Consider the following 19559-nt stretch of genomic DNA (forward strand, 5'->3'; position numbering starts at 1 on the left):
GACCCTTCTTTTCTCCGTAAAGGATTGGAGCTGAGTGACCTGGCCTCCCTACATATTCTATTGAATGCTGTTGTAGAAAGTAGTTTTCATCTAGGATGGAGGAACGCTCATGTAAGACCCAGAGGCACTTTACCCAGACTAGTCAAGCTATGTGGTACTTAAATCTCTTCTATTGTTTACCTGAAAGCACAGTGCTGTGGGCCTTGATGGAGGAGTGTGTCGAGCTACTACTGACAGAAAGCAAACCAAGTAGATATGATTCAAGTATGGTGGTCACGGATGAAAACAGCCCCTCCCAATATTCTGACAGGAGACATTCCACTACTCCTTTTTATGTGTCCTTGATCAGTATGTAAAGCCTAGTCTGAAGGATACTATCAGAGGACTTCAGCTGACCTTTTTATTCATATTCTCTTATAGGACACCTGATTCTATCTCTTAAAGGATGAGTATTAATTAGAGGTGATAATTGTGTCCCATGTACCAAAAAAGCATAGACATGTATGAGGAGGAACTAAAGGAGAACCTATTTTAGTTTTCTATCACACAAGAAGGCAAAGAGGCTTGCTGTAAATAAATATTTGGAAATTAATCTCCAGGTAATGGTCAGGATTCCTGATGACTCATTTGTTCTCAACACTTCATACCAGAAGAAAAGAAGAGTGACACTGAAATGACAGAGAGTTGATAATGAAGACCCAAGGTCTTGATTTTACCACCACAAAAGGTTACTGTGTAACTTTTCTCAGCAAGAGCCCTAGTAGAATGACTCTTTGAACAAGTAAGTTGCTAACTATAAGATACATAGTGCATGCAGTCTTTGACTAGGGGAAGAAAATGGTGAAATAGAACATGAAGAACACACAATACCACTCAACATTAATCATTCCCATGTCACTACTTGGCTTCTGAATATGTCATGTTCCAGAAACAGGTAGAATATATGACGATTCTAAGAATGTAATTAAACGAGATCTTAAGCACTTGCAGTCAGCCTCATGTCCTGGAAAAGCTACTACCAACACCGAAGACTGGGTCATAACCACAGCTCCCACGTGTTGCTGAAACAGAGAGCAGACTGATTTACTCCTTCTGTTCCTGCCATTCTCCTTAGCTTGAGGTTGTCCTGAAGAGACATGCTGGCCTGTCTGCTGCTTCCTTTCTGGACACAGTTTAAAGATTCAAGACATGATATTTCATGGACATATTCTGGAAAAGGAAGAAAAAGTCCGCAGGAACACACACACCATCCATCATCTGCAACTGCACTTCTTGTGCAGAAGGAATGTTCCAATTATCACTCACAACAGCTTTGTACAACTCCTGCTCCTTTGAAGAGCCCAGAGAATGCACTCTTAGAGCCCAGATGCTCCCTATCCTGAAACGCGAAGGCAACCTGTCACAATTCGTACTATGGATGCTGGGGTGACACTATCATTGTGGCATTTCTGCTTTCCTAGCGTCTTTCACTTTCCCTGAAGTTGCTGGAAAGCACTGTATTTCATTAAGTATGTAGTAACACACACAAGAGTCATAAAGAGGGGAGGAAAGGTGAAGGGCATTGATGATATGGCCTCTAGCATGTTATTTATGAGAACAACCAGAAATCTCTATACCTGATATAAGAATAGTGACAATCCTGCCTTGGAGACACGGATCAGGCAATGTTGCCACTGTGTACTTTTCCCTTCCGAATAATCTTCTGATTCTGGAGTCTGAAAGGAAAGCTCAGATGGACAACTAGAAGATGGGAATGCCAGCTAAACACAGGAATATACATAAGTGCTGACCCTCATGCCAAAACACCTTCAGTTTCCTGACTGATGCTTTGTTCCTCATAGAACCCCACAGAGAGTAGTGAGAGTTCGTGTGACTGTCAGGGTCTGAAGAACAGAGTCTGAGGTGACTGACCTGAAAGGATTTAGGGAGCATCAAGGATTTAGGGAGGACCAAAGATTTAGGGAGAACCATTCTGCAATAAAGAATGAGAATCGGTAACAGCATCCTGTTGGACTCATCAAATGCCTTTTCTGAATTTTAATTTAAAGGTTAAAAATCAAAACTAGTAAGATAATTTTAAATAATACAAATAACAATGATTGAAAGAGTAACATTAATGATTAAAATGTAAAAACATATATACTTTTTTTTAGTTATAAATTCTCAACCTTATCTTTATTTCTTTTTACTTTTTTAAAATTTAAATTAGAAACAAGCTTGTTTCACAAGTCAATCCCAGCTCCCTCTCCCATCCCTCCTCCCCTGGCCCCACTGACCCTCTATCCCAACCCCTTTCTGCTCCCCAGGGAGGGTGAGCCCTTCCGTGGGGGATCTTCAAAGTCTGTCATATCATTTGGAGCAGGGCCTAGACCCTCCCCCGTGTGCCTAGGCCGAAAGAGTATCCCTCTATGTGGAATGGGCTTCCAAAGTCCATTCGTACACTGGGGATAAATACTGATCCATTACCAGAGGCCCCATAGACTGCCTAGGCCTCCTAACTGATATCCATGTTCAGGGGGCCTGGGTTCTGTCCTATGCTGAAAAACATATATACTATTAAAATTATTTTAAAACTTTATCTTTTGTTGTTGATTTATAGTTGCTTTTAAGGTATTAGAGAATTTTCAGAAATAATTTTCAGGTTAAAAAACTTTCTCTATAGCAATTTTTAATTTCATATAATAAAATTTAATGCATTTTAAAGTATCCATGTTTGGGTTTAATGCTTGGAAAATATATTACCTACCACTAATAAGAAAGGCTTTACTTATATTGCAAAAATTATAATTGAGAGTACAGAATTAATGAAGACAGAGAGTAATGTATAGTGTGTTTCTTTGATGCTGGAAGTATAAATTGTAGACTACTACTGCAGAACAGTGCAGCAACATACACACTTTAATAATTCCTCTACTTTAAACGTATCCTAAGAAAATTATCAGGAAAGTGTGAGTAAGAGCATGCATGCATGGGTGCACATAGAGACAGCTGTCATAGTGGTATTTAAAAGTAAGGAAACAGTTCTAATGTCCATCAAGACGTGACTCAGTCAATATACTGTCCACAAACTAGAGTACAATACTGCTATCTGGATCATGCAGATTTGTATTTATTAACATAGCAAACAGCTTACAATGCTGAGTGGAAAAGCAGACTACAAATCAACAAGTTCTTTTTCCTTTCATTTTGGAAAGAGACAAAAGAGAAAGAAAAAAAGGAACAGACATATAGGTATACATAAATGTATACTTCCAATGTATGTTCAGAGACTGTCTCTGGACTATGAAATTTTGAAGAGTTTAACTTTGACATATATATAAGAAATTTAGTGCAAATTATTAAAAACACCTATGTCTTCTCAGCCTTTGAACTAAGATCAAGTGTAGTAAAACCACCTAAATGTATATAATTACTAGAATTAAAATTGAAGCACTTAATTTGGGTAGAAAAATTTAGGTAAATCCCGTAACTATTCTCAAACTCAGTTTGATTTCCCTAGATCGTTACAGTTAGCAGCTGCTTTCTTCACTGACAAGAGTGCCTGATCATCTCCATGGTTTGTGGCATTACTTCTTGCTTCTGGTTTCCACTTTCCATTTTGACAACTTGATGCAATGTAGTGTAGTTTAAGAATTTTTAAGAAATGAAAGTGTAAATAAATAAATATATGAAGGCCACTGTAAGGTAAATTCTGGGAGTTTTTTTTTCACTTATAAATAGGTATTTTTTTGTTTTGTTTTGTTTTGTTTTGTTTTTTTTTGAGACAGGGTTTCTCTGTGTAGTTTTGGAGCCTATCCTGGCACTCGCTCTGGAAACCAGGCTGGCCTTGAACTCACAGAGATCTGCCTGCCTCTGCCTCCTGAGTGCTGGGATTAAAGGCGTGTGCCACCAACGCCCTTCAAAACAAGGGATTTTTATGAACTACTAATTACTTTTTCTTGTTACATAGTTTCTTACAATAAAAACAAATATGAATTTCTCAAAGTTAAATTGTTCACTGTATATCCAGAAAATTCTTGGGTCCTGAACAAAAGATTTCTCAAAAGAAAAAAAATGGCTAAGAAATGTTTCAAAAAAAGTTCATTGTCCTCAGCAATTATGTAAATTCATGTCAAATCACCTCTGAGATTTCATCTTACCTCCATTGGAATGGTAAAGATCCACAACACAACTGATAACATATGGTTCAGGGCATACCTATGGACCACATCAATGACCAATATGACATGATAAGCATAAGGGTACAGTAGTAGCATGCATACATTGGTGGCAACAAACAGCTCTAGAATTGGACTTAAGACCTGACCAAAAAGAGGCATACCATGATTGGTACTGGAAATCTAGCCAACTACTCAGTACTACTGAAATTCTGGGAGTTTTATAAGATAGGATTTTATTCATATATTATAGTGATATTATAAAGAGCTTCTAATTTCATAAAGAAGTATTTATACTATTAGTTAAAATAATATAGAATTTTGTACATTATATATGCTGAATTATCTTAAAATCTAGAGAAGAGACAAGAAGCTATCAAAATATGTTAACAGTTTTTTCTATGTAGTGGGACTATCGATGTTTTCTGTTTATATCATACTTTCTTTTTTTGTAATTTTTTTATTAGTTCAAATTAGGAACAAGCTTGCTTCACATGTCAATCCCTTCTCCCTCTCTCTCCCCTCCCCCTCCCCTGCCCCCCAGCCTCCCACCTGCCCCCCACGCCATCCACCCTCTACTCCCCAGGCTGGGTAGGGCCCTCGATGGGGGCTCACTAAAATCCACCACATCATCCTGGGCTGGGCCTAGGCCCTCCCCCATGTGTTCAGGCCGAGACATGGGATGTGCTCTCAAAGTCCCTTCTTACACCAGGGAAAAATAATAATCTACTACCAGGAGCCCCCTAGAGTGCAGAGACCTCCTTATTGACATCCATGTTCAGCAGTCTGGGGTTGATGTTCTCCCCCTTGTTCAGGCCAGCTGTTTCTGTGGGTTTCACCAGCCTGGCACCGACCCCTTTGATCTTCCTTCCTCACTCTCTGCAACTAGGTTCCAGACTTCAGTTCAGTGCGTATCTGTGGGTGTCTGCCTCTGCTTCCATCAGCCACAGATATATCATACTTTCTTAATATTTTATGATAAATGTGAATTATAGAATCATGATAGAAGTAAATATTAAAAAAAAATACAGCTGCTTCACTCAACAGTTGCCAAATTTAACCCAGATGTATCTGCAATTTAGTTTTGAGTCAAATGGTCCTCATGCCACTTCCTAAAGGGAAGCTAGCAGATTGGAAAGAGTTCAGACAGGAAAGGTCACTGTTGCTACCAATTCTTCCCAAGGGTAGTTTGATAACTCTTAGCATCCATGAGAATACAAGAGCCTTCCCATAGATGCTGTTGGTATCTACAAGGGTAAAGGAGCCTTCCCTTAGATGCTGTTGGTATCTTCTTACATTTCTAGCAGCAGGAACTCAAGTGATCTACAGTACTTGGTATGTCTCCAGGTCTGGAAGCAGCTTGTAGAGGCGGAAGGTATATGTCTTAGTCTCCTTTCTATTGCTATGAAAAGACACTATGACCAAGGCAAAAGAAAGCATTTAACTGTGGGCTTGCTTAGAGCTTTAGAAATTTAGTTCATTACTGTCATGGTGGGAGCATGGTGGCATTCAGAAAGGAGATGAAGCAGTAGCTGAGACCTTTATATCGTGTCCCACAGATAGATAGATATAGAGACAGAAACAGAGATAGACAGACAGACAGACACACACAGAGGGAGGGAGGGCCACATACACAGAGGGAGGGAGGGAGAGAGGGAGGGAGAGAGGGAGAAACAACACTGGGCTTGGTGTAGCTTTTGACACCTCAGAGCCCACCAGCATGGTGACAACACTTCTTCTAAGGCCACAACTCCTAATTCTTCTAATTCTTTTAAGCATTCAAATACATGAGCCTATGAGGGACATTCTCATGTAAACTACAAGTGTAGATCACCATTAGGGGATAGAAGCTCATTTGTTTCTTTTAAATGGGAGGTCCCTTGAATAACAAAGATGAGTTTTGTGCCAGGTCTTCTATAGCTAGTTCACTAGCTTTATTTTTTCCCCTCTATGGTTTTATTCTTTTTTTCTCTTTCCTCCCTCTAGTTTCTCCCTCTTCTCTTTTAAATCTAAATAGCATTTTTGTGTCATTACATGCCAGCTTTTAAAACTTAAAAGAAAAATTCACATTTTACTACACTTTAAGTAGATTATCTACTTATTCATAATTAGTTATATATTAGCAAAATGACAATGAAAGAAATCAGAGTTGTCATGCATGTATGTGTGATGCACATGAGAGGTGTGGCATCCAGGCAGACTCTTCATATTTAATCAGATTGTAGAGAGAATGAAATCTGTAAGGTAACTCCACAAGCAGCTAAAATGGCTGTAGGGAAAATCATAAACCTGGGTACCCACCATGACTGGGTGTGGAAAACAGGGTAGGAGAGAAGAGAAGTAGCTATGTCTTCTGAACTGCCAATGTTTCTTTGGTCAACTTGCAAACCCATTTGTGCCCAGAACTATTTCAAACCTCAACATTTATCAGATCTCTTCACCACTCACTCTTGGCAGGCAGTCACCCCCTTAGGAGCCATTATGTGGGAAACCTCATAATTTGTCAGCATCAAACCTATATAAGGGCTGGCATCTGCTCTAGCTCCTTCTTCCTTCAAACAATAGGTGCCCCTTCTCTTACACTCACACTCTATCTAATCTTACCAAGAAACATCACTACTAAATATGGTGTCTTCTTGTCTCTTGTACTGAATCTCTTCTCATCTGTGGGCTTCCCATATGTGTGCAGACCACATCAATGCTTTCATTTTCAAAAACTTCTTTTGACCTGTGTCTGCCCTCAAGCCATCACATAGTACATTTTCACTGCTGTCAAGGCAAAGTGTCCACTAGTTGCCCACATTTATAGTCTATGTTTCTTTATCTCTCAAACTCCTCACTTAAGCATAAACAAGTTATCTTTTTAACACAAAAACAAAGTGGTTTTTCCTAAGGTCAACTGTACTCTTCAAACAGATCCACTGAGGGTATTGGTTTCAACTTTGCCCCTTCCTGCTCTCTCAGGAAACACTCTTCACTTGCCTTCTGTATTCATGTCTCCTGATTTTCCTAAAAGTATTTTAGCTTCCCCTGCCCCCAGGGGGATACTTTATGGATTTCATTTTCTCTACTAGCTAATTAAATAGTAAACATTGCTTAAATCTCATTCTTGGGCTTCTCAATGAAGATCAGTTTCAGGTTAGGCTGTTCTTTTCTTCACTCTCCTCTTCTAACTCTATTTAGGGCCTTCAAGCATGTTGCTCCCCATGCCTGTCCTTCTTTCCCATTACCTAACCTCATTTTTTGTCTAAGTCTTCAAATAGCAGATCAAATGCCACTTCCTCAGAAAGGATTCTGGAAACTTCCATGCTCACTTAGATGATGCTCTTCTTTTTGCTCTTAGAGTATCTGGTATTTCCATCTTATGGTAGTAAGTACATTTTGAAATGTATGCTCTTTGTCTGACCATTTAATTAATATCTGCCCTATATCCCTCAGATTATAAGGTTTAGAGACAATGTCTGTTTTCTTCACCATTGTATCTGTAGCTTTAGTAGACACTTGCCTGTGTTGAATGAAATTTGGCCATGGATTTTAAGAACAGATGGTCCCAATTCAAGTTCTCTCTCTAACACTTACTAAGTATTTGTGGAAAAATTAATCCAACATGGTAAATCTCAGTTTCCTCATTTGCACAATTATAGTAAGAGCATATCCTTAATAGTATACTTTAAAAAGTTAAATCAGATAACTGTTTTAAATAGCATAGTACCCAAAGCAAGGCAATCATTCAATAAATGTTGCTACTATTAATTTAAGCAGAGATACAAACATTACATTTTTCTTCCCACAGGTTTATTTAGCTCATCAACTTCATTTTTGCCTGCTTCCTTCAAGTTCTAACTGTAGTAACTTGGAGACTCTGAGAAGTCCCCCCAAAGAGATCTTAAACAACCATAGCACTACTGACTCTGACCCCAGGGTGTCCCCTTAGACAAGTGGGAGTTAGTTTGTCCTACTGGCTTCATTTCCAGTTTTTATCTCATTTCTTCCTACTCTTGATTTCCAGGTTGGAAAGAATGCAATTTTTTCATGTGTAGTTTTCAAATCAGTTTTCTACCCCTGCACTTGCTGTATTCCTTATTCTGCTCTGTAGAGATGAATCATTTTGTTGGTGAGATAGCCCTTGATCTGTATTTCAAATTATGTCTATGTTTTCTGTCAAACTGTTTATCAGCAGAATTTTAGTATCTTTCTTCTTTCTTTCCTATGCAGACTAGTGAAAATTAGTGACCATGCAAGGTGTTGTTCATATTTTCATACATCTTTTCATGCTTTTGAAAGTTTATGGTGAAGGAATGAGAGTCACTCTCAGTTTGCCTTTACCACTACATCTTCCAACCAACAGTTATAAAAATTATTTTTTCATTTATCATTTTTCATGTTTGAAATTTTACTTCTGTGTTAATGAGTAGATTACTAGTATGCATGTGTACATGATGTGTGTGTAGGTCAGAGGAGACTGTTGTGGAGGAGATCTCCTTCCATCTTTATGTGGGTTCTGATGATTGAATTCAAAAGCCAAATTTGCACTACCAATGCTTTGACTTGGTGACTTAACTCTCAGGCCTTTTTATCTTCTTTTTCACCAGGCTTAGAAGGTTCCAACACTTAGGTTATGTTTTTGCTTCAGTGATCATTATCTGACTCCCCGTTTTTTACATTTTAGTCATTTTTCAAGATCTAGCTGAATCACATTTGACATGAAAAATTCAGCTCTGAAGGCTCAAGTTTTAAGAATGGAATCCTAATGTATTTTCTGTATTATATCATTCCACTTGGAATTTAGTCATTTATTGTCTTACGTGCATATAAAAATACTCAACAATTAACTTCTTTCCTTATCTTTAAGTTCCTTTAGAAGGACAAGGGCAACAACTATATATTTTAACTCCATTAGACATGATTTTTCAAAAACAGGGCAAATGCCTAAATCTTGTAGGATGGATGTGGTTAGGGCAGGTCTACTGTGCAAGCTTCAATGTGAAGGCCCAAGTTATAACTGTTAGGAGTTAGTAGACAGGTGGTTTCTGAAGGGGCACTGGCCATGGCCAAAGAAGGCCAAGATTAATCCAGTTATGATGGCATAGGTCTGTAATCCCTGTGCTACATAATAACCTTGTTAAGAGACAGAGAAAAACAGCATGGGAGCAAGAGAGAAGAAAGGAAAGAAAAGGTTAATAGAAAATAATACATGGCTAATATCTCTGAGCTGTGTACTAATCCTTTCTTGGGATATGCTTTCACATTAATAATATACTCCTCCATTTTCTCTTGTGAAAAAATATAACTCTTGGTCCAATGGTAGAAAGGAAAAGAGGAATTCAAGCAGAGGGAGATAATGTTTCAGGTTGTGGTGGACTGGTCTGCAGTGTACTTTAGTTCTCAGAATTAGCCAAAAGACTCAAAAACAAATAGTCACTATAACCACAGAGGGGAATGAAGAGGAAGGGTCTTGAAAATGGTGTCTGAGTAATGAAAGGCACAGAATATTTTAAAGATCACTGAATTTAATTTATTCAACCTAAATGCATAAAAGTACAGGTGGGGACATTATTTATGCAGGTATATGCAAATCACTTTATAAAATAGGCAAAGCCCTTCTGCTTTTTATAAGTTGCCAAGGTGGTTCCTGATATTTTAAAAGCTATGCACCTTTAATGTAATTTCCTTAGAGTTGGAATCCCTTGTAGGAGTCACAGTCATTGTCAGAGCAGGTTTGTTCTCTCCCCTAACCCCCCCTCCTCTGGGACATTTTACAAGGCTCTCATAACAATCACAAAAAGAGTGGTTTCCACAGAGATGTGACTGGAAAAATCCCTTGGAAATTGCTGAGGAACAAGTCACAGTGTTCAAAGCAGAGAACATAGGCTTTGAAAACATGAACCCATCTGACCCCTTGAATTGAGTACAGTGAATTCCTGAGCTCTGAAACATGGGGCCCGGCTGTGCATGCCATATTGGTGCTATAAGACTGGCAGTAGGTTGGCTGTGGCATGGTCTATTTCAAACTCCTTCACAGTGCCCAGTGTTGCATGTTCCCAGATGACATTTGGTTGGCAGAAGCTGGGCCTCCAAAGCTGGCAGTCTGGAATGCAGCCCACTGTGTTTTGACAAACACATAATTGACCATCTGATCACCAGCCTACGTTCTGCACTCAGGTCACTGGGGATCTGAGCTTTTAATAGGTCCCTACTCCTCATCTTGTTCATCTTCTCCAACCTTTCTAGAAAGCAATATAGAGACAACTTAAACACGCCCACACATATACTCCAGTTTGCAAAGAGAACATGGTACGTGAGACACAAGCTGCTGAAATTCTCCTTTAAATTGTCCTGGCAGCCCAAAGTGAACAAGAGAAAAGCACACTTATGGTGAACTCTAATTCAGAGAGAAGGAATGAATATACTGAATTGTTTCAACACCCGGCTGTGCATAAGTTGCAATTCAGTTCAATGGCTTGGAAATTTTGCTTAGAAAAAGGCAGCAATGGAAAAATGACAGGAAATCGGGGATTGATTGACTTTAGAGAACCATTATTAAATGCTTTTGTCTCTTTTATATTCTCTTTCCTCCTATCCCAGGCTGTGGACAGAAGACCCGTCTATATCCCAAGACCAGTAGGCAGCAGCTCAGATAGACGTCAGCAAACTGAGGTCTTCAGTGAAACTCCCATAAGGATGGGCTTGTCTTTATATGTGGCACTGTATCACATCAGCCTTTCTCCTAGAAGGCAAGGATTACGCAGTGGGCAAAGGTATGCTGGAATTATACAACTATGAGTACTCCAAAATAATTTCTCCACTCCATCCACTGCACAGGTCAGGTCTTAAGCAATTTCCGTTAATTTTTTCAAAAACAAGGCTGTAAGACCAAGTCCAAACTCCTTGGCTTGGTATCGGAGGCCTTTGTCCTGACTCCTGCCTGCTTGCTAGTCCACCATGCTCTAGCACACCAGATTACTAGGTACCTAGATCTAGTGGATACTTATGCCTCCTCCTCCTCCTCCTCCTCCTCCTCCTTTTTAAACATTCTGTTATTTCCACGACAATGAGACCTTTTCTTTGCTCTCCTGCTGTGCCCACTTGGGAAACCCCTACTCACTACTGTCACCTCATGAGTCAGTTTGAACCTCCTATATGGGTAGGCACTTGTAGATGATACCTGCATTCCCCTGCCTGTCACACAACAGCCTTTCCCAGTTGACTGTGAGGGCTTTTTCCTTTCTCTTTTTGCATTGTTGGGTGAAGCAAGCCCAGGCTGCACTCCTGTTCCACTTCACCAAACTCTACCACAAGTGCTCTAGTGTGAGCTGTACCGCTAGCCCCAGCCTGTGCCATTCTTAATGAAAGGTGGCATTTCTCATTTATCTTGGAGTTCCCAGACCCCAGCGTGGTTACAAGCTTTCTATAAACGTTTGTTGACTGAAAACCAAATAAAGAACTGTGCATAATTAATCAGAACCATGCCAAGCAGTAGTAGGAGCTCTTAGGAGCATGGTAGGAGCCTCACAGAGCTCTAATGAAGGTGGAAAATCCCAGTGGGGAAGCATTTTCTGATGGTTACCACAGGGACTGGTGACTGGCTGGGGCGAGAGTAAGAGGCTGCTATGGGCATCTCTTTTTAACAGAGAATGTCAGTAAGCGAATGCATGATCACCCTTCCAGTGATTAACTTTTAATACTGTAAGGTACTGTCCTGAGAATGTGTCTGAATCTGAACAGAGGCCTAGCTTACAAGAACCTGGCTTCCAAAACACACCCCACCTTTCTCATCTGCTTCAAGGCAGCATGGCAGGTTGTGAGGTTTACCTTTCTGTTTCTGCTGAAGAATGGGACAGAAAACTCTTGCAGGAAAGTGTGGCATCTATTCAACTTCTATTTCAATCTGGTCAGTTCCAGATTCGGACACTGGATGCAGTACCAAGGACATAAGGTCAGACGGGCTGAATTTTGCACCTGTCCAAAGGACGTTATCAAAGAGCCTCTTGGGATGAGAGGCATGGGGGGATAATGTTCTGGTTTGTTCCCAAGGAACTTTTCCTTTGCCTTTGATGGGCCTCTAGGGCACCACCCCTGGAGGCATCAGCTGTGTCTGTGGGGCCACTTGAGGACACAGGACTGTTATTGGCCCTGTCATCCTGCTGGCAGGAAGGCAACTTGAGGATTTCTAACAAGTCAAGCAAGCATGAAGCCCGGCCTGGGGTGGGACAAGGTCATAGGTACATGAATGGACTATTAGCTTGTTACAGGTTTCTTTCTCAGCCTTTCTTCTGCTTTAAAGAAAAAAAAAAAAAAGGAGTACCCACTTGAAGCTGCTCTGCAGTGGATTACTGATGCAGCACAGACTTACTTTCACATTTTCCTATGAGGCAGACACAGCCTTTCAACTATAGGCCTCTCTCTTTATTTCTACTAGGTGACATAGGTCTCCTATACACTTTGTGTCTGAGGCTTGCCCTAAAGTACTGATGTCATAATAGCTGAGCTAGGCAGGCAGGAGTACATCGTGCTGACTCATCCTGGTGATGTGAGGATTAATGCCTTGTCTAACACTGAGCTATTATGCGAATTGTTTTTACACAAAAGAACTGTTACAAAAAGATTTGCCAGTCAGAGGACTAGAAATATGCAGTGCTAGGTAACAAGGGAGGGGAAGGATGGGAAGACACTTAGTGGTAACCATGAGCATGCACACTGACTTCTCCAAAGCATCAGTGGATCCACTCTATCACCACTGAGACCCAGAATAAGAAGACTAACGGGGAGGTGGGACCTCCCCTGTTGTCTAACACAGCACCAGACTTTAAGAAGTCTAATCAATCAATCTCCTCTCTGTGTCAGATAAAATGTCACACCCAACCTCTGCATCTTTTGGTGAAGTCTGCTTCCTTACATATGCTTGCCACAAGTTTCTAGGAATGTTAGTAGAAGTCATACACGAGCAGAATCAGAGACCTCTTTTGGTGCCCATCACTATGACATCCGAAGAGTGAAGAGTCAGTGACGTAATGTGAACAAGGAACAGAGGGAGATGCAGCTACGGGGACACCCATGGTTGCTTAGGATATGAGCTGACTGCCTTTCTCTGTAGAGTTTCTTAGGTGGTACCTCTGGTAGTGACTTGATTATTTGGTTTCATTGCCCCAGAACCTCTTCCAAGCAGTCCAAATAATATCTCCCCAAATCTGCTCAGTGTGACCAAGTTTGATCTTTCAATAATAAATGCTCTCTTTTTCACTTAAAATCAAGTTTTTTCCCATTTCTTTCTTACCCCCCCCCCCAAACTTTCCATCTTTTCTGGAAAGAAATGGTACATTCTGTAAACCTTCTGGCACATGTGAATCCTGGACTTCTTTTATTTTTCTTCCTAGACTTTATAATTTTGCACAAATTTTCTGCCTATTTACTTTTCAGTCTTGTACTTCTTGGTTAAACGATATTATAAATTTTGTCAATAAATGAAAGCTCTGATCTAGAAGTTAAAATTAAAAATGGTTGGACCTAGGGATGAGTGAACAACTGGAGAATAAATAATTGCCCATTGATTGACAGTAAAGCAAAGCCCAACTGTTGCTGAGATCTGGATGTGGACTGTAAGCTTCAGTTCAGAAGAGCAGCGACTTTTGCAAATAGCAGCTGCAGAGAGGGAAAGGGCAGTCTTTTCAGAAGGCAACGGCTGGGCTGTTGGGCTCCCTCACAGAGGACAACTCATCAGTACACTAACAGCATTGGCTCCAAACAGGAAAAACACTAAAGCATACTAAACGGATGCCGGACACCACAGTGAAGCCAACTAGGAAATATGACACCAAAGACCAGAGAGTCACAAATCCAACACTTTCATTAAAGGTAAAGAAGCCACTTTTACTTACATGAAGAGTAGGAACAGGCAACAGACTGGTGGTCAAGGAACTGAAAATGAAAGAAAAGACAAGGAATTAAACACAAAACTGAACACAGCAAGGAACACATAACCTTGAGAGATTGATGGGACTCACTGCTCCCAAATTTTGTCAACTGTAGACACAAAATTATTAATATCCAGCTTCAGAAAATTTCCAGAGCTGTAGCCTCCTTGCTATGACTGATGCCAGTATATCCTAGTATAGAAAGTGCCAAAACTTTTCGGGTAGATTGCATCAGATCCCCAACAGACAGCTTTTCTAGAGCAGCGATCCTGCTCACTGCAGTAGTTACTAGCCGTATTTGTCTACTTAAATACTTTAGCATTAATGAAAAGCTAAAAATTCAGATCCTTAGTCACACTAGTCATATTCTAAGTGCTCAATGGCCACGTGTGGCTTTAAGTGACCTTCCTGAACCTCACACAGAACACTTCTGTGTTGCAGAGAGGTCTACTGTTGATGCAGATACTGTGACATAGTGATTGGGATGCAAACTTCGGCACTCCAAACATGTCTCTAATGATGACACTCTTCAGGTTTGGGGCAGTTCGCCATGATAGTTTCACATTCTATGTTTAAAAGTCTAATAATTCTCCTGTACAGTCCTGAAACTATATAACAAATAACCCACTACTACTGGAGTGCCACTATAGTTGATTAGGTTTTCTTCTGGATGAAGAAATAAGATAACAGAAGTCCTTCCACTAGACCCCCAGATCACATCAGATATGTACTGCCAAACTGTGGGCACATGACAGGATGTTCTTAACCATTAAAGCCTCTAAAAGTATCAAAGTGACTTTATTAAAGGATACCAACTTGAAGGAACTGATTGCCCTGAAAAAGGCCAAAGAAGAAAACTAAATTCAAGAGTCCTCACTTTCCAGGTATTCTGGACAAATGTACCATGGTAGAGACTGCGCTCAAGAAACGTTTTCCTGTGTGGTCAGTGTAGAATCTGCCTGTGTACATGCAGCTGTGAATTGTGGTGGTCCCTTTAGGACAGGAAGAGGTAACAAAACCTTCAGCCTGGATCACAGTGCATAGCAATGCAAGAGACACCTGGCATCTCTCATGCTTTAAAATCTTTTCACAAAATTGATAGGGTTAACAAAAGTTATAGGAAAGATAATTAGATTATGTATGAATCATTAAAAGTATTTACAAATTGGAAATACAAAATAAAAAAACTATAAAAGATTATAGTTTTGTATACTCATGTCTTCTCTGCAAGCCAAGACACTAAACCACTGCATGGTACACACTTTTGCCATTTTACATCCTCCCCTCTCCCTCTTCCTCTTCAATTCCCCCCCCTATTTTGGGGGGGCATGGTTTCTTTTTTAATCTTTGGGGGAAAGGGGAACTATGATTAGTGATTTTTCTATAAAATATACTGAATTACCACTTATCCATTGTTAAGTTATACACCAAATAACTCTCAAAAATGGATTATCATGTTTGAAAACTATATCTGAGAAGGTAAACTTTCTATTTGAACTCCGAGGAGCAGTTATTCACAAAATTAGTTAAAATTAAATTTTGTTGATAGAAAGTTATCAGATTGACTAACACATGTGAAGACTAATAAACCATCTCCCCTGATGTCAAATGATACACAGGCTGCCAATGACAGGAATCTAAGATGGAGAGAAAAATTACAGTGTGTGTTACAGTTTAAGAGAAAACAAAGTTAGATTGCAAATTTTGGGGATATAAGTTTGTCCTGATATATTAAAGCAAAACAATAAAAGCAATCCCAAATTTAATATTAAGGCTAAAAATTTAATTTCATAGTTCATGTAAAATTCATAAAAGTCCATAACTGTCAAAAGGTCCCTCCTTCTTGATTGAATTACAATCTGCTATGTGATTTTACAACATGTATTAATCTACATAGATTTACTTTTGCTCAGTTGAAACTGTTATGTATTGATACATGCCCTTTCCACCTGAGTGATATTCACCTTATATGTCTGTAAGTTGTTTTTATATGAAATGCAAAGAATTAAGCAGAATAGTTTTGCATAGGATTTAAAGCATTTGCATTGAACATTCCAGGTTCAACACAAAAATATGTAGCAAAGGATAGAAGACTGTAAAGGCCAAATAATTCTTGACATTCAAACATAGCAGTGGGTGTGCTCAAAAAGGGAGGGGCAGGAAGAGTGACGCGTATCAATGTCCAATCTTAGTTTAGTGATACCAAAGTGTCAATTTCCAAGGACCTAAGTGTAACTGAGAAGGCTAGTTCACCTAATTTCAATTTGCATAATGTTCTAGGGCAGTGGTTTTCAACATTTAGAGATGATGCAGGTTCCTAGGAGAATCCTTTTCCAAGAAAGCTCAAAAACAAGTTTCAAGGAGTGTCTGGTTCCCAAGAAGCCTATGTATGACTCCTGTAGGCTTAGGGAGGGTGGGGGTAAGGAAGGAAAGAAAATTGCTTCTAAGTCACATTCAGAAAGGTTAAAACAAGCATAATCTGAATCTGGGAGTAAAGAAAATATTAAAAAATGGAGCTCTATAAATAGGTAAAGATGTGGGACTAGAGACATACAAGTTCCTTTAAGGTTCCCTAGACCTCAATCTGCCTGGACCTTTATAATATTTTCCTCATTCATTATTATTAGCATATATTAATTGTACAAAATAATGGACTTCATTGTAATACTTTTACGATGCATATAATGTACTTGGGTCATTATATAATTTCTTTAAAAATGTCCATAGCATAATTACCACAATGGGCTAGAGGAGTATGGAGTGGAGAAATGATAGTGATGGAGACAGGTCCTGTGCTCTGAGTACGTGATGTGCTTCTGGGCATCTGGTAAAGAAAGGCTTCTTTCTCTACATGTGTACATGTGTCAACCCAGGGGTGTGCAGGGAGCAAGCATGGGGGTACAGAGAGCTACCAATACTAAGACATGGCAGTCTTCCTTGATGGCTAGTTTTCCTTGTGGGTAAATAACTTAAACTGTTTGCATATGTATCAATTTCCCCATTGACTTTTTCTTGGATGTTTTAGAAGAAACAAAACAGATGTTCTTCTTGGCCTTGTATTACTTCTACTTTAGTAAAATAAGCAAGAATATACTGAGGAGTGAAAAGAAAAATATCATCATTTTCAGGGGTAACACCTGAGACCTCCCTGAAGTGTCCTGTCTGTGGCACACAGGGCAGTGTCCCAGTAGGCATCCTGAATGTTGAACCACTCTAACTTGAGGCCTGCCTGAGTGCAAGTGTGAGAAGTACTGGTAGAGTGAATCACTGAACCCACACTATAAAGAAAAAATACTGTTACCCTGCACTTAATAGAAGAAAGAGGAGATTTCAGAAATTAGGAAACTTACCCCAAATCACACAGCTGCTGGCCTCTGAGTAAGTCTGCACCATTCCAAAGTCCACATACTGTAACCACTAAATTATACCACCTTTAGTGCTTCCCACTTGATACTCTCCCTTGAAATCTAGACTCATTCAGGATTATGCAGGCTAGTTTATGCTTCGCTTTGGAAGGAGATAGGTCTGGCTTGATTTGCATTCTAAATATTTCATAGCGGTAAGGGAAAGCTATTATTATACCCATTTTATGGTGAGGAAGCTGAGCTGCTTGCCAGCTGAGGTATCTGGCTGGGTTAAAAACAGAAGTCTGGTTGTCAGTTTTTTACTCTGAACTAGTTCAAAGCTCAGGCAATGTTACTGGCCAAGTGGGCTTTTCTGCATATGGGGTTAATGCTGGGCAACAAAGAGTAAGACCAACTTGCTAAGAGGAGACAATAATAATTCAGCAATGAAATGAAAAAAATAAGTCATCATAACTCACAAAATTGGTTACTTTGAGGACTGGGACTAGAAAAGGGAGTGTTTATTCATCACAGATGAATCAGAAAATTAGAATGTGTCACAGCTCTGATGACAGAGCTGAGGAATTCAGATGAACTAGAGTTCCACACTCATCCTTTCAGCTAAGGAGGGTAAAGGTGTGGCAACAGGCAGGAATGACCTCTTGGGCACTTCTTTTATCTTCTTAGTCTTTTCAGATATTCTTTCTAGAACTTGGTGGGTTTATAGCTTTATTTTCTATGGATAGGGATGATGTTTAAATACTCTTTCAGTGTTCTAGAAATACTGTAATAAATAATTTGTATGTGGGAATCATCCCAAACACTAGGGTGATTTTCACCTTAATGATTTTGCTAATATTTTTTGAATTCCAGGATTACCAAAAGCTCAGGGGCTATTGGGATTTTAGACACATGTGTCTCTCAGAATGAGTGCCAGCTCCATAGACTCCTGTCAATTGATATTCCATCTTCATGCTGGATACATGACTTTATGTGACATATGCAAGAAGTTTTATACTAGATTTAATGGCATTTCATGCACCCTGCATTTGGGAGTTTTTAATTCTCCAGCTTCAAAAAACATTTTTTAAAAACATAAACCTGGGGAAAGGTTTGCAAGTCAAAGACAGAGCACCCGTGCAGGCTGATCTTTGCAACCCCACTTTAGGCCCGTGACAGTTACTGAAGTGTTTCCATTTCTTTTGGTCAATTGGAGAAAATCATAAATGCTATATACATTCATTCATAGTTGAAGCCTCCCTTACTAGACCATATTATTTTGTATCTACCTGAAGGAATAAGAGAATCATAAACATGTTATGACATAACTGAAGGACATCTTTTAAAAATTCAGATGATAATAATAAGGTAATCATGGATGAAGAGAGAGGATGAAAAAACTGAAGTGCAGTAATTAGCATAGTACGGCCTATGAGCCTTTGCCAAGATACAATTTAAGCCCCGCCCCACCCCACACAAGTCTCCTGACTCTTCATGAAGCTTACAGGGACAGAGTGTGAGAAAACAAATAGCAAAAGCAGCGATTCTGTGTGAGGTGACAGGGACTGAATTTGTATTTAAGATGGGTTCTATTTTCATTATAATTTTTATTCTCTGAGAATCTCATACATATATAGAATGAAACATGACCATACCCACCTTCTGTTCTTCCCTCTTTCCCCCTCCACCCTGGCAACTCAGAGTCCCCCCAAAGCAGATTTTAGGAACATTTTATAATCTAATCTAGTCTTTCTCTGTATATTTCTAATTTCTGAAGTAGATGCTTTACATCTTCTAAATGGATTGGGTATAAGACTTTTACCATATAGTAAAATGATTTTTTTTGGGTGTATGTGTGGGGGCCCTTAAAAGGTCGCTCACTGCTATCATGTGGCCAATTGATTAGAGGCACATGGTGCTGCTCTAGTCTACCATTTATGTCATTTGCTACAGAGATTGTTGCAATAAGGGATACACTCCAAAACCTCTCTATCTAGAAAGACAGAGAATAACAAGCAAGTGGTGGGGTGGATCACAGACTAAATATGGACACAGTAGAAGCAGAGAGAAAGCATCCAGATCAATGAGAAAGAGGGGGATTACTAGTCAAACGGTTCCAACAAATGGTTAAAATACAAAGGAAATAT

At 39.6% G+C, this 19559-nt stretch overlaps 1 protein-coding gene across 12 annotated transcripts in view; it reads right to left on the minus strand.

The window, feature by feature from the left end:
- The window catches only part of Zbtb20 (zinc finger and BTB domain containing 20), a 760216-nt gene that overhangs the window by 170713 nt on the left and 569944 nt on the right, over positions 1–19559 (minus strand). For 10 of the 12 annotated variants that reach the window (XM_027412659.2, XM_035444554.1, XM_027412661.2 and 7 more), the window contains one exon: positions 14033–14072. The gene's annotated coding sequence lies outside the window, so the exon portion shown is untranslated. Of the gene's footprint in view, positions 1–14032; positions 14073–14158; positions 14390–19559 lie in introns of those variants that run through there. The other 2 variants (XM_027412665.2, XM_035444550.1) reach the window with 1 other exon arrangement.

The sequence above is a fragment of the Cricetulus griseus genome, chromosome 4 (genome assembly GCF_003668045.3).
Source record: "Cricetulus griseus strain 17A/GY chromosome 4, alternate assembly CriGri-PICRH-1.0, whole genome shotgun sequence".
NCBI lineage: Eukaryota > Metazoa > Chordata > Mammalia > Rodentia > Cricetidae > Cricetulus > Cricetulus griseus.